The sequence below is a fragment of the Chiloscyllium plagiosum genome, chromosome 26, assembly GCF_004010195.1.
Source record: "Chiloscyllium plagiosum isolate BGI_BamShark_2017 chromosome 26, ASM401019v2, whole genome shotgun sequence".
NCBI classification, from domain to species: domain Eukaryota; kingdom Metazoa; phylum Chordata; class Chondrichthyes; order Orectolobiformes; family Hemiscylliidae; genus Chiloscyllium; species Chiloscyllium plagiosum.
The window spans coordinates 23,702,526-23,717,923 of record NC_057735.1 but is presented as its reverse complement, the minus strand read 5'-3'; the positions used below and the strand labels follow the sequence as shown (position 1 = coordinate 23,717,923).

At 44.3% G+C, this 15,398-nt stretch overlaps 1 long non-coding RNA gene across 1 annotated transcript in view; it reads left to right on the top strand.

Annotated features, from left to right (window-relative positions):
• LOC122562979 overlaps positions 1-1,001 on the top strand; it is a 5,615-nt gene extending 4,614 nt beyond the window's left edge. Inside the window, exons 2-3 of the long non-coding RNA XR_006315453.1 lie at positions 390-568; positions 726-1,001. This is a non-coding gene — a long non-coding RNA (uncharacterized LOC122562979). The remainder of the gene's footprint in view (positions 1-389; positions 569-725) is intronic.
• The last annotated feature ends 14,397 nt before the right edge of the window (positions 1,002-15,398 follow it).

Here is a 15,398-nt window from a genome sequence, read left to right as displayed (position 1 = left end):
GGGGGTTAGGTATAGGACAGATGTTAGGGGTAGGTTCTTTACTCAGCGAGTCGTGAGTTCATGGAATGCCCTGCCCAGTAGCAGGGTGGACTCTCCCTCATTATGGACATTTAAGCAGGCATTGGATAGGCATATGGAGGATAGTGGGCTAATGTAGGTTAGGTTGGCTTGGATCGGCACAACATCGAGGGCCGAAGGGCCTGTACTGCGCTGTATTCTTCTATGTTCTATGTTCTCGGCCATCAGACTATAAGTAATTAGTTAAATAAGATAGTAGTTAATATTAAAGCCCTTCTTAATATAAAGTTTAAAAAAAAAATTAAAGTTAAAAGTTCAACAGTCTTTCTAGAGTGCTTAGCCATAATGGAGCCCCAATCTGCTCTGTTTAGCTTGCTCTCCGGGAGACCTCAGCTGCCTGTTCTCAATGCCATCGCCACAGATACTAGGAATCTGTGGATACTAGGATACTAGGAATCCGATGAAGCCGCAGCTGCCGCATCCAATCTCTAACTGACAATTTCCAGACGAAAATGTGCAAAGTAGCAGTTGAAGCAGAGTTACTCAACAGGTATGAACAGCTCTTCTGAACGCTGTTATTCTTTAAAGAACATTTAGATTATCAATCTTGTATGGCAGGCTGCAAAATGGAGTCCTGGAAGCAGCTAGGAGCAAAAAAGTTCAAGTGTCACAGTCACTTTGGTTGCTGTCAAATCTGTGTGTTGCAGGTCTTGCTGTCGGATCTGGAAAACATCAGTGAGCAGTTCCCAAGACAGCCTCAGGCATCTGGTATGTTGTTGCTTGGATGTTTGGGTGCAGTTTGCCCACATCATGAACATACAATGATTCACCTTCTCATCTGATATCTTCCCTGAATGGCTGCCTGTAGACCAACCTGCCCTACTGATGCTGACTGTTGTTGGAATTATAACCTCCATAGTGGACTTGGGACCCATTGTTTTTCCTATCCTCTGCTCCTGCTCTTGAGTGAAAAATGTAGACAATAAAATGGCTGTGTGCCCTAGAGTTTCATCAATGCAGCCACTGATGCAATGAATTTTCCCACTTTTCACAGTGTCCACAGTCTAAACTCCAGCTAACTTACATTGGGCTTCTAGCACTTGGTTCTGCAATCCTGGTAACTACAAATAAGCTTTTGGACATGAACAGAGTCATGTGTGAGTGACCCTCTAATTACAAACAATAATCCTCCACCCTCCCATCACCTTCACCATTTTCTCCATCGCCCTTATCGTTCCAACATCAACATACATCTTCCCTTTGCAATCCTCGATCCACCCCACATCACCCTTAACACTGTCGTCATGGAAGTAGACACACCTACTGAACTTCTTCATAAAGTTTAAACTTTTCATCAGAAAATTCAGTGTATTGACCCTTTAATAGATTCCAGAGGGATGTGTGCTCTCGAGCAACAAAAATATTATCCATCTTGCTCCACCTCATACTGCATCATTTCCACGTCACCAACACTCAAGAAAGTTTAGATGCTATACCATTTCACCATTTGATGATGGGCTCCACATTTATTTTGTCCACTCTATATGTCTTGCTCAAGACTCCTCTTCCCTTCATATAGAGCCAGGAATGGTCAAAAACATTAATTAAGACTTTGATGCCTTTTGGAAAGCTGTAACTATTTATGACACCATGTAGCTCACAACAATTAATGATATAGATGTTAGCCATCTTTTGTGGATACCTACGAGAAGCTCAATCCAGTCGTGAAACATCTGGTATGTGGTTAGTTAAGACTGATCCTGGAAAATCCATTAGGTCAGCGTTGCCTCACTGTACTGAATCAGCTCACCATACCAGCTTACTTCACTGATTCCCTCCACTTCAGTAAGCAACCGGAACATTCCAGCACTACTCTATTTTATCGCTTTCACAAACCTGACTGCCCTGGTCGACCCATTGTCTCAGCCTGTGCCTGTCCCACCAAACTCATCTCTTCCTACCTCGATACCATCCTGTCCCCTTAGTCCAGGAACTCCCCACCTACATTCATGACACCATCCATGCCCTTCACCTCCTCCAAGATTTTTGTTTCCCCAGCCCCCAACATCTCATCTTCACTATGGACATTCAGTCCCTGTACACATTGATCCCCAATGACAAAGGTCTCCAAGCCCTCCATTTCTTACTCTCACGCCATCCCAACCAGTACCCTTCCACCGACACCCTCATCCGCCTGGCTGAACTGGTCCTCACCCTCAACAACTTCTCCTTCAAACCCTCCCGTTTCCTCTAGACCAAAGGAGTAGCTATGGGACCAGATATGCATGCCTGCCTGTTGTCGGATATGTGAAACAGTCCATCTTCCACAGTTACACCGGCACCACACCCCATCTGTTCCTCCACTACATCTATGACTGTATCGAAACCGCCTCATGCTCCCATGAGGAGGTTGAAGAGTTCATCAACCTTACCAACACCTTCCACCCCAACTTCAAATTCACCTGGACCATCTCAGACACCTCCCTCCCTTTCCTACACCTCTCCATCACTGTCTCTGGTGACAGACTAACCACAGACATATACTACAAGCCCACCAACTCTGGGACACCCTCACCCACCAACCCCACCACCCCGTGGCTGAACACTTCAATTCCCCCTGCCACTCACTCAGTCAAGGGCATGCAGGTCCTGGGCCTCCTCCACCGCCAAACCGTTATCACCCGATGCCTGGAGGAGAAACGCCTCATATTCCATCTCGAGATCCTGCAACCACACGGAACAAATGTGAATATCAACAGCTTCCTCATTTCTCCTCCCCCCTACATTATCGCAGTCCCAAGCCTCCAACTCAGCACTGCCCTTCGGACCCATCCATCATTCCCCCCTGACCTTCATCCACCTATTGCTTTCCCAGCTACCTTCCCCCAAACCCCACCCCTCTTCCCATTTATCTCTCCGCCCCAACCCACAAGCCTCATTCTTGATGAAGGGTTATGCCTGAAGCGTCAATTCTCCTACTCCTCAGATGCTGCCTGACCTGCTGTGTTTTTCTAGCACTACATTCTCAACTCTGAGCTCCAGCATCTGCAGTCATCACTTTCTTCTAGTAGATTTCAACCTTACTGCGAAGCCTCTTCCAAGGCTGCCTACCTTGGATAAGTTCTCCTCCTCTCTCTACAAAGATCTCAGTGAGTCCCTCTCTCACTGTACACACACCCCCCCCCACCCCCCAAGTCCTCTCCTCAGCCCTGAAGCTCTTCAGCCATGTCCTCAAGCAGACTCATTGCTACAGCCACATCTCGTTCCTCAGTACCTGCTTACAGAACCGTCTGATTCCACATGGATTCCAGACCACATTTAGACCAACCCAGTTTGGACCTGAACAGGATACCCAGTACACTCTACAAATCTGAACCTTCAACAACGATTCTCTTTCCTGATCCTCCGCCCCATGCTATCAGCCATGCGCCACCATCTACTCTACCTGCAGTCAGTCATGCCCCAGCTCAGGGCCTCACTTTCTCAGACCTGCAGCGGACCTCTGTATTCTACATCCTCAGAAGGGTACAAGCGCTCAACAAATGGTATTTCTCTACTGCATCGGATATAAAAGAACATAAGTTAAACAAATTTTCACGTACTTCCCTTCATACACAAGTTTCCTTGAACTTTCTAGAATCTTCCCCGGCGTCTGGAACTGCCCAGACGTCATTAGCCATGCAGTTGCTCCTTCCACGACCGCCGGGGCTATCGATTATGTCATTTCCGCCCCTGATGCCGCCACATGGCCCGCAGCCACTGCTAACCACACCACCTCTGAGTTGACCATCCACTCAACCACCTCCACGACTGCCGACAAGATTACCGCTGCAGCATCCACCGGCACCGCTAGATTCACCAGCGCAGATGTGATACCTACCTTGCACGTCACTTCCACCCCCACAGTTACCACTGCGGCAGCCACTTCCATCCCAATGGAAGGTTCTGTCGACGTCACTTCTGCTGCCAGTGATATCACCAGCTGATTACCCAACAGTAACATTGCCCTCACCACCCGTGATGCCACTTCCGCCCCCATTTACACAGCCAGAAGCACCACTTCCACCTCCTTTGTGAGCATCACTTCTGTTGGTGACATTGCGATTGACCCTATAACCACGTCCCCTCAAGCAACTGTCTCCGCCCCCACCTCAAGCTCCAGCCCCACTCCAGGTCCTTGCTCCCATCCCTGCCATGTCTTCACCATTTCCCCAGACCTTCCCCTCACTGAGGGCGAATGTTTAGTCCTTTGTAAAGGCCTCACCTTTATCCCTCTACGGTCCCAGAGTAATGAGTTCAACACACACCTGACCTTGAAGTCTCTTCCGCCACTTCCACCTCCGTGCTTACTTTCTCAACCAAGACATCCACCCACCAAGCACCCCTTTTCCCGCCTCCAACACATCCCATCACCTGGACACCTTGTGCTGGCCTCTTACCCACCCTTTATCTCTTCATTTCATACTGCTGGCATGACAATGACCGCTTCAACCTATCCAACCCCCTCAACCACTCCAACCTCTCACCTTCACCATTTCCTCTACTCCCTCCACTCCAACCCCAACTTCACCATCAAACCCGCAGATGAGGAGGGCACAGGAGTAGTGTGGTGCACTGACCTGAACATTACTGAAGCGAGGCACCAACTCAGACACCTCCTCCTACTGCGCCCATGATCTTGACCTCACCTCCCATTACCAAACCATCATCTCACAGACCATCCACAACCTCATCACCTCTGGGATCTCCCATCCACAGCCTCTAGCTGTGAAACCCACACTGCCCAATTCTACTTCCTTCCTAAGATTCACAAACCTGACTGCCCCGGTTGGCCCATCGTCTCAGCCTGTGCCTGTCCCACCAAACTCATCTCTTCCTCCCTCGACACCATCCTGTCCTCCTTAGTCCAGGAACTCCCCACCTACGTTCATGACACCACCCATGCCCTTCACTTCCTCCAATATTTTCATTTCCCTGGCCTCCAACATCTCATCTTCACCATAGACATCCAATCCCTGTACACATCCATCTGCCAGGACAAAGGTCTCCAAGCCCTTCGTTTCTTCCTCTCACACCATCCCAACCAGTACCCTTCCACTGACACCCTCATCTGCTTTGCTGAATTGGTCCTCGCACGCAACAACTTCTCCTCCCAATCCTCCCACTTCCTGCAAACCAAAAGGGTAGCCATGGGCACCCATAAGGGACCCAGCTATGCTTGCCTGTTTGTCAGATATGTGGAACAGTCCATCTTTCGCAGTTACGCCGGCACCACATCCCACCCGTTCCTCTGCTACATTGATGACTGTATCGACGGTGCCTTATACTCCCACGAGGAGGTTGAACAGTTAATCAACTTTACCAACACCTTCCACCCCAACCTCAAATTCACCTGGACCATCTCAGACACCTCCCTCCCCTTCCTACACCTCTCAATCTCCGTCTCTGGCAACTGATTAACCACAGACATATACAACAAGCCCACCAACTCCCACAGCTACGTAGGCTACACCTCCCCCCCCCCCCCACATTACCTCCTGTAAAAACACCATCCCTTATTCCCAATTCCTCTGCCTCTTTCGCATCTGTTCCCAGGATGACCAATTCCACCTCAATATCCCAGATGGCCTCCTTCTTCCACGATCACAACTTCCCTTCCCATGAAGTTGACGATGCCCTCCAGCACATCTCTTCCACTTCACGTACCACTGTCCTTGAACCCCACCCCTCCCAATGCAACAAGGACAGAGCTCTCCAGTCCTCATCTTCCACCCCACCAACCTCCGCATACAATGCATCATTCTCCACCACTTTCGCCACCTCCAAACGGACCCCACCACAAGAGATATATTTCCATCCCCATCTCTATCAGTGTTCCGAAAAGACCATTCCCTCCGCGACTGCCTCGTCAGCTCCTCACCTCCCACCAGTCCACGCCTCACTCCTGGCACCTTTCCCTGCCACTGCAGGAAGTGTAAAACCTGCGCTCACACCACTCCCCCTCACATCCATCCAAGGCTTCCAGGGATCCTTCCACATCCAACAGAAATTTACCTGTACGTCTACCACTGTCATCTACTGCATCTGTTGCACCCGGTGTGGTCTCCCCTACATTGGGGATATAGGGCACCTTCTTGAGAATCATTTGAGAGAACATCTCTGGGACACCTGCACCCACCATCCCCACCACCCCATGGCTGAACACTTCAACTTCCCCTCCCACTCAGTCAAGAACATGCAGGTCCTGGGCCTCCTCCACTGCCAAACCGTTACCACCCAATGCCTGGAGGAGGAATACCTCATATTCCACCTTGGGACCCTGCAACCACACGGGATAAATGTGGATTTGAACATCTTTCTCATTTCCACTCCACCCACTTTTTACCCAGTCCAAAGCCTCAAACTCAGCACCATCCTCCGAACCCGTCCATCACTCCCCCATCTGTCCTATCACCTTTTCCCTCACCTTCATTCACATAATCGCTTTCCCAGCTACCTTCCCTCCCCCAACCTCATCCCCCTCCTATTTCTCACAGCCCTGACCCACAAACCCCATTCCTGACGAAGGGCTTCTGCCCGAAACATCGATTCTCGTGCTCATCGGATGCTGCTTGACCTGCTGTGCTTTTCCAGCACCACACTCTTGACCCTGAGCTCCAGCTTCTGCAGTCCTCATGTTCTCTCAACTGGAACATTCCCCCTAATATAAACTAAAGGTCTGTGATTCTTTCAATCTAAGCTCAATTTGGCAAGACAGAAGACAAATACTTCTGTGTTTTAATTCTTTTGGAAATAGATTTGGCTTTTATCTATTTCTCCAACATTACTGCTTTCTGTGTGTTGCTTAGGGCACTCCTAGCGAAGTGAAGAACTGAGCATACCATCCACCACAGTATGGGTTGGCACTGCAGTGCAGTACTAAAATGCAGTGCAGTGTCATCAATGATATTGCTTACAGATGAGATGTTAAACTAAGGTCACCCCTGTTTCTGTTTCAGGTAGCTGTTAAAGATTCCTAGCATTAATTGAAAATAAATAAAACAATTTATTCTAGTCAAATATCAACCATTAGTAGCCGTGCTTTCATCTGCCTTGGAAATATGGTCTGGAATTCACTCCTTAAACATTTCTACCTCTTTGATCTTTACAATTTAACTCTTCAGCTAAGCTTTGCTCATCTGTCCTAATGGCTGTTTCTGTGCTTAGTGTCAATTTTATGTTTGCTGATGCTCCTGTAAAGTCCTTTAGGATTTTTATTTAACTACAGTCAACAACAGCAACTTACATTTGTTGGTCACCTTTAGTGTAATGAAACAAACCTAGGCAATTCATAGGTTAGTGATAAAACAAAATATGCTAAAACTTTTATGCATATACATGTTACTATTGTATTTAAGAACTAATTCAATTGTTCTCAGTTAAGTATCAACATGTGATTTAGTTTATTTTGACACATGAAAATCTCTTAAGTACTCTGAATCAAAGCCAAAATATAGTTGGAAAATTCAGCAGATCAGACAGTATTTATAGAGACAAACAGAGCTAACAGCCCAATGATGTTTCTTCATCAGTTGTTTTAACATTATTTATATTTCAGATTTCTAACATTCATAATATTTTGTGCTTGTACTTTTGGGCAAAATGCATTTTAATATCTTATTACTAAATCAACATTTATCATTCTGGAATGTCCAGTGGGTTTAACCACAGGAGTAGTACTAAAATGTTAGCGTTTTCTGGATTTTAGGAGTATTATTAAGGTAATTGGATATCACATATATATATAATCCCTGTATTTGATTACTGTTCAAAGCAAGTCATAGAATATCTGCATTGCAAACACACAAAAAAATTAAAATAAAAGCTTTCCGTGGTTTTTCTTACAATATCCAGAGGTGTTCTTTTTTTAAACTTTTCCAGAATTTCTAAGTTTAGTTTTTGACTCAGTTCAGGTTCCAGATACACAGCTGTTGCTGCTCAAGTATCACCCTTTTAAGATGTTCCAGGTGCTATTTTAAAAAAAATGCAAAATTATTAGATAAATAGGAACACTTGGAATTATTTTATCTGATACTTCCTTCAATATTGAGAAACAATGCGTTAACAATAAACATGTAACAAAAAACTAGTGCAGACCTTTAATAAGACACATGTGCTCTGAACAACAGAAGAGTTTAAAGCTAGAGAGGATAAAGAGATTATTCACCAATTATTAAAATCTCATTATATTCCCTGTAATTAAATAAAACACCAAACACATGAAATGAGGTAAGTTGCTGGAATGTTTTATCCTGACTAAAATAACAAAAGAGGATATAATAGAACTATGTGACTCAAGAATGCAGTCATTCAATCCCCTCAATATGCTTTATTTCATGCTGCTTAAATGAGATCATTATTGGCAAATGAAACCTCATGGGTTTATAGGGATGCAGGCATAGTGGGCTGGGTTAGAATTTATTGCCCCTTTCTCGTTATCCTTCAGAAGGTGGTAGTAAGCTGCCTTCTTGAACTGCTGCAGTTCATATTCTGCTATAATGCCCACAATGCTGTTAGTTAGGGAGTTTCAGGAATTTGAACCAACAACACTAAATGAATGCCAGTATATTTTTTCAGGTCAGGATGGTGAGTGAGTTGAAGGTAACTAGCAAGTGATGGTGTTCCTACATACCTGGTGCCCTGGCCTTTCTAGATGGGATTGATTGTGGGTTTGGAAGGTGTTGTACCAAGTAGCCTTGCATCTTGTAGATAGTATATACTGCTGCTACTGACCATGAATGGTGGAGTGACTAAATGACATCACAACCATAAGCAATCAGCAGGCTGCTTTGGCCTGGATGGTGTCAAACTCAGTGTTGTTAGAGCTGCACTCATTCAGGCAAGGGGGGAGATTCCATCATACTTCTGATTTGTGATGGTCAGGCTGTGGAGCATCAGAAGGTGAGTTACTCACTGCCAGTTCTTGGCATCTGGCCTGCTTTTGTTGCAATAGTATTTATATGGCTAGTCCAGTTCAGTTCCTGGTCAAAAGTAACCCCCAGGATGTTGGTAGTGGGGTACTCAATTGTAGCAATGCCATTGAATGTCAAGAGACAATAGTTAGATTGCCTATTGTTGGAGATGGTTATTCCTGAGAATTTGTACAGCATGAAAGTTACTTGACACATTTTAACCCAGTCTTGGATATTGTCCAGATCTTGTTGCATTTCAGTATCCAAGGAGTCACAAATGGCACTGAATATTGTGCAATCAAGGAACATCTGACAGTATGATGAGGGAATGGTCACTGATGAAGCTTCTGAAGATAATTGAATCAAAGAAAGTACCTGGGGGAACTCCTGCAGCAATATCATGGAACTGAGCTGATTGGCCTCCAACAACCACAGCAATCTTCCTATGCACAAGGTATAACTTCAACCAGTGGAGAGCTTTTCCCTGCTTCCCATCGACTCCTATTTTGCTAGGTTTTCTCAATGCCACAGTTGGTCAAATGAGACGTTGATGTCAAGGGCTGTCGCTCTCACGTAACCTCTGGAATTCAGCACTTTTGTCTATGCTTGAAAGAAGGATATAACTAGGTTGGAGCTGAGTGGCCCTGGTAAACTCAAACTGGGAGCCACTGAGCAGATTATTGCAAAGTAGGTGCTGTATGATGTCATTATCAATGACACCTTCCATCACTTTACTGATGAACGAGAGTCTGCTGATGTGATGGCAATTGCTTAATTGGATTTGTCCTGCTTTTTGTGTGCAGGGCATACCTGTGCAAAGTTTCACATTGAGTAGATACCCATGTTGTAGCTGTACTGGAACAGCTTGGCTAGCAGTGTGGCAAGTTTTAAAGCTCATTTCTTCTGTACTATTTCTGGAAATGTTGTTAGACCCACAGCTTTTACCATTCCCAATGTCTCCAGCTGTTACTTGATATCCTGTGGTACGAATCAAATTTGCTGAAGAAGGGTGTCTGTAATGCTGGGGCCGCTGGAGGAGGCTGAGATGGATCATCCACTCAGCACTTCTGTCTGAAGATTATTGCAAGTGCTTCAGCTATATCTTTTACACTGATATGTTGACACCTTCCACCTCCCACCAACCAATCATTGAGGATGGGGATATTTGTGGAGCCTCCTCCTCCCATGTGTTATTTAATTATCTCCCACCATTCATGACTGGATGAGGCAGAACTAGAGAGTTTAAATCTGATTCACTGGTTGTGGAGTCACTAAGCCTTGTCTCTCACTTGCTGTTTGTCACACAAATGGTCCTGTTTTGAAGCTTCACCAGGTAGACACTTCTTTCTTTTTGATATGGTTGATGCTGCTCCTGCAAACATCATTGAATCAAAACTGAAAGAACTGTGGATGCTGTAAATCAGAAAAAGTAGTTCTGAGGAAGGGTCACTCGACCTGAAAGGTTAACCATGATTTCTCCCCACAGTTGCTGCCATACCAGCTGAGCATTTCCAGCATTTTCTATATTTGTAACTTCTTTGAACCAGGGTTGATCCCTGAGCTTAATAGCAATTGGTAGAGTGGGGGATAAGCCAGGCCATGAGTTGCAGATTTTGCTGCTGTATGATTCTGTACTAATGGTGCATAACACCTCATGGATGTCATGCCTTGAGTTGTTAGATCTGTTCAAAGTCGACACCACTGAGCACCGTGATAATGCCACAGACACTGAAATCCCCCACCCAGATTTTTTTTAACACCCTCCAGTGTTTCCTTCAACTAGTCTTCAACATGGAGGAGTATTGATTCGTCAGTGGAGGGAGGACAGTAATCCACATGTTTACTTGCCCATGTTGACTTGATGCCATAAGTAAGGGTAATTCCATCCTGACTGTATACCATGGCACTGTGCCTTTAATGGTCTATCCTGCCATAGGGATAGGACATACACAGAAAGTATGAACTTGGGAATGATTACAAATTATTTTCTAAGAACTTCCAACTTTAAAATTCTTCCTTTTCTGTTTTCCTAAAGGTTATGACTTTTGCTTCATTATTATTTCACTACTCATTTGTCCAGCTTACTGGAGTGAGATATGTGATGCATGTGAGCCAAGATAGCGAGTCATAACAGGCAAATCCTACCTTCGTCTTCTATTTTGCAGCAAAGGTACTGGAAAGATTCTGCTATTTATGGCCACAGAGGAAGTGCCCCAGATCTGGGGGTGAGGGCAGGTGCAGCTGAATGCTGGTGAACAAGAAGCTGTTGTTTTTCTAGGAGATTCTAAGGAAATGATGTTAGCAATACAAACTGGTGACCAATAACAGCTGGCAGGTTTTAAACTGGAACAGTTGAAAAAACAAATAACGTATTGCAAATTGTAGCTTTTTGGAAAAAAACCAAAAAACTGTGGGCATTGGGAATTAGAAACCAAAACACAAATTTCTGGGAAAACTCAGCATGTCCAGCAGCATCTGCAGAGAAAAAGCAGAGGTAATGTTTTGGGCCCAGTGACACATTTTTGAAGTTCTCTCTAAAATCTCTTTCATTTCAGACATTTGTTATTGACTGACTGGACCTAACCCCCTCAAAATATATTAAGATAGGATCTAGTCTAACGTTTTCTTATTTTAAAGGTAAGTGTAAGGCGTTGCATTCCAGATGCAATTCAATTGGTCAAACTACTCAACTTTAAGAAAAAACATGCTTTATTTTTACACTGGAGTTAAGATACAGACAAAATAAAAATAAAACAAAAGAATTGGCTTAACAAAATAACATTTTTGAAGGTGTAGAAGTGTGATGTACCTTAAAGAAAGTTAAAAGCTTGCAGAATTATCTGACAGCACCAAGTATTGTGAACAAATACAACGCAACCTTTTGAAAAGCACTTCTTTGATGTTTCCTCCGGTGTTTATAGTGGTCTGTCCCTGCCGCTTCCGGTTGTCGGTTTCAGCTGTCCGCTGTAGTGGTTGGTATATTGGGTCCAGGTCGATGTGTTTGTTGATGGAGTTTGTGGATGAATACCATGCCTCTAGGAATTCCCTGGCTGTTCTCTGTCTGGCTTGACCTATTGAAACCGACAACCGGAAGCGGCAGGGACAGACCACTATAAACACCGGAGGAAACATCAAAGAAGCGCTTCGCAGGAGGCTCCCAAGCATTGATGTCACCTAGCCAGGGGACAAAACATTTGCAGCAAAAACTTCCAGCTCGGTGAACAGAACCACAACAACGAGCACCCGAGCTACAAATCTTCGCACAAACTGTAACCTTTTGGTCTAGCAGCTAGTGTAGCTGGTTGTCTGGAGACAAAAACAAATTTGAATTAGGCCAGTCAGTTTAAATTATACCCCAAAAATACCAAACTCCAATCAAGTTTGAATTTAGTAAATTGACAATATTAAAGTCAATGGCACAATCCGATGCTTTGGAGGTGTAAGACCGGGGGGAAAAATGAACAGTTGGGAGGAGAGCTGCCAAAAGACCAACAGATGTAGGCTGCTGGTCAGAATTCTCTGAGGGGTCCTGTCTAGAGAAGGAGTTTGCACAGAGAAAAACATCAATACCCACCTGGAGAGCAAATCTACAGAGGAAGATAGAAAGAGAAGATTCAGCCACTGGCTGGCTTTGAAATTTGAATTTTTCAGTAAATCTTAATCAGTGGGTTTTATCAGGCTCGTATTCTGGAAGGGAAAGTAAAAGATAGGTTAAAGGAAGCAGTTGTAAATAGTTGTTAGTTAATTATTCTCTGTTATACTTTAACGTAAAAATTATCAACTTTACTTCTTAAAAAGTACTTGGTCTCTCAAATCTTCACAGATTACTACGTGGGGAAAATCTTTTCTGTGGTGCTGGTTTAAAATACCAGCAGGTTTACCCCACATCATAACAATAAAATATATATATACACATTTTTCGAATAGTAACATTCCATAAACATACCTTTGGCAAAGGCAAATCCAGTAAAATTGTTTCACCTGCAAATCTAGCAGCAGGCAGAGAATCCCAGCTTTTAGCTGTAACAGAGAGAAGACTAAGAGCTTCCACATCCAGCTTCAACACCCCAGCAACTGCTGAAAGCTAAAACTAAAACTCCTGGTTCTGTGGGAGCTTGACCCCACCCATTCAGGCTGCTTCTATTGTTCCAACTTGGAAAAAAAAGCCCAAGGCCTCTCAAGCTGATTATTTTATCAGCTTTGAGCAGACCACTCGATACTTCTGCGTCAACCTTTCTTCGGAGGAAAAAGGATATAATCCACCTCTGAAAGCCATAGTTTCACCACACATTTAGGTATTCTTCTGAACAGAGTATGTTATGATCTTAGAAGTGTTGACAACATTGGTTAAGTGATGTGATGTTGTAATAAAAGTTTTAAAAAAAAGACACTGTTCCCTCAACTAAAACATGAAGATACTTTCCATAACAACTTTATTGCGAGTAAGAAAACCTTTAAGATTACTGTGCAGGGAGCTGCTATAATGACGTGCAATATTTTTTTCACAAAACTTTCAACATATTTCCTGCCCACTCAGTTTGACATTGTTAGATGTTGGGACCACAATGTCGGGAAGCAGTTTCAAATCTTCAATTGTGGTGCAGGCAGCAGTGGGAGGACATGAGGTGGGTGGGAGATGATGACTTTGTAGCAACTCAGCCTTCCTTGCACCTGTGTTGCTGCAATGGTGGCAGAAACACTTTAAAGTAAAATCCTCTCCAGCTTCTTTTTGCAAACACACTCAAAGAAGTATAATTATGCAGTGATAAACATGAGCTAAATTGTTTTCTTGTCTCACTCTCTTTTGACACTGTAACTCCAGACTGACCAAGGCAAAAGAGATTTGTACTTAGATTTTTGTGTGAACTTGAGAAAATCTTTTACATCTTCCAAAGTATGCACATAATGTCTTTGTCACTTTATTGGAGATACTTGATTTTTTGCTTTAAGATCATGATCAAAAAGTGCATTTTACAAGGAATAATGGAGTTCATGAGAAGTGTGGGTACAGAGGTGGGCCAGTTATAAGACACACGGCAGTTCTCCAGTAAAACAACTCAAGTCTTGGCCTCAGTGAAAGCTTCCTTAACCTCGTCACTCCACTGCCTACCTCCAAACCTACCCCCATCCCACCTTATCTCCACTTAGATTACCTGTGATAACTTCCTACTCTGTCTTGCCATGTTCTGACAACACAGAATCATAGAATCATAGAGATGTACAGCACGGAAATAAACCCTTCGGTCCAGCCTGTCCATGCCGACCAGATATCCCAACCCAATCTAGTCCAACCTGCCAGCACCCGGCCCATATCCCTCCAAACCGTTCCTACTCATATACCCATCCAAATGCCTTTTAAATGTTGCAATTGTACCCGCCTCCACCACTTCCTCTGGCAGCTCATTCCATACATGTACCACCCCCTGCTTGAAAAAGTAGTCCCTTAGGTCTCTTGTATCTTTCCCTCTCACTTTAAACTTATGCCTCTAGTTCTGAATTCTCCCACCGCAGGGAAAAGACTTTGTCTATTTATCCTATCCATGCTCCTCATGATTTTGTAAACCTCTAAGATCCAGAGAAAACAACCCCAGCCTGTTCAGCCTCTCCCTATAGCTCAAATCCTCCAACTCTGGCAACATCCTTGTAAATCTTTTCTGAACCCTTTCAAGTTTCACAACATCTTCTAACAGGAAGGAGACCAGAACTGCACGCAATATTCCAACAGTGGTCTAACCAATGTTTGTACAGCTGCAACATGACCTCCCAACTCCTGTACTCAATACTCTGACCAATAAAGGAAAGCATACCAAACGCCTTCTTCACTATCCTATCTACCTGTGAGTCCACTGTCAGGGAGCTATGAACCTGCACTCCAAGGTCTCTTTGTTCAGCAACACTCCCTAGGCCCTTACCATTAAGTGTATAAGTCCTGCTAAGATTTGCTTTCCCAAAATGCGGCACCTTGCATTTTTCTGAATTAAACTCCATCTGCCACTTCTCAGCCCATTGGCCCATCTGGTCGAGATCCTGTTGTAATCTGAGGTAACCCTCTTTGCAGTCCACTACACCTCCAATATTGGTATTATTTGCAAACTTACTAACTATACCTCTTATGCTCGCATCCAAATCATTTATATAAATGATGAATAGTAGTGGACCCAGCACCGATCCTTGTGGCACTCCACTGGTCACAGACCTCCAGTCTGAAAAGCAACCCTCCACCACCACCCTCTATGTTCTACCTTTGAGCCAGTTCTGTATCCAAATGGCTAGTTCTCCCTGTATTCCATGAGATCTAACCTTGCTAACCAGTCTCCCATGGGTAACCATGTCGAACGCCTTACTGAAGTCCATATAGATCACATCTACCGCTCTGTCCTCATCAATCCTCTACTTGTTCAAAAAACTCAATCAAGTTTGTGAGACATG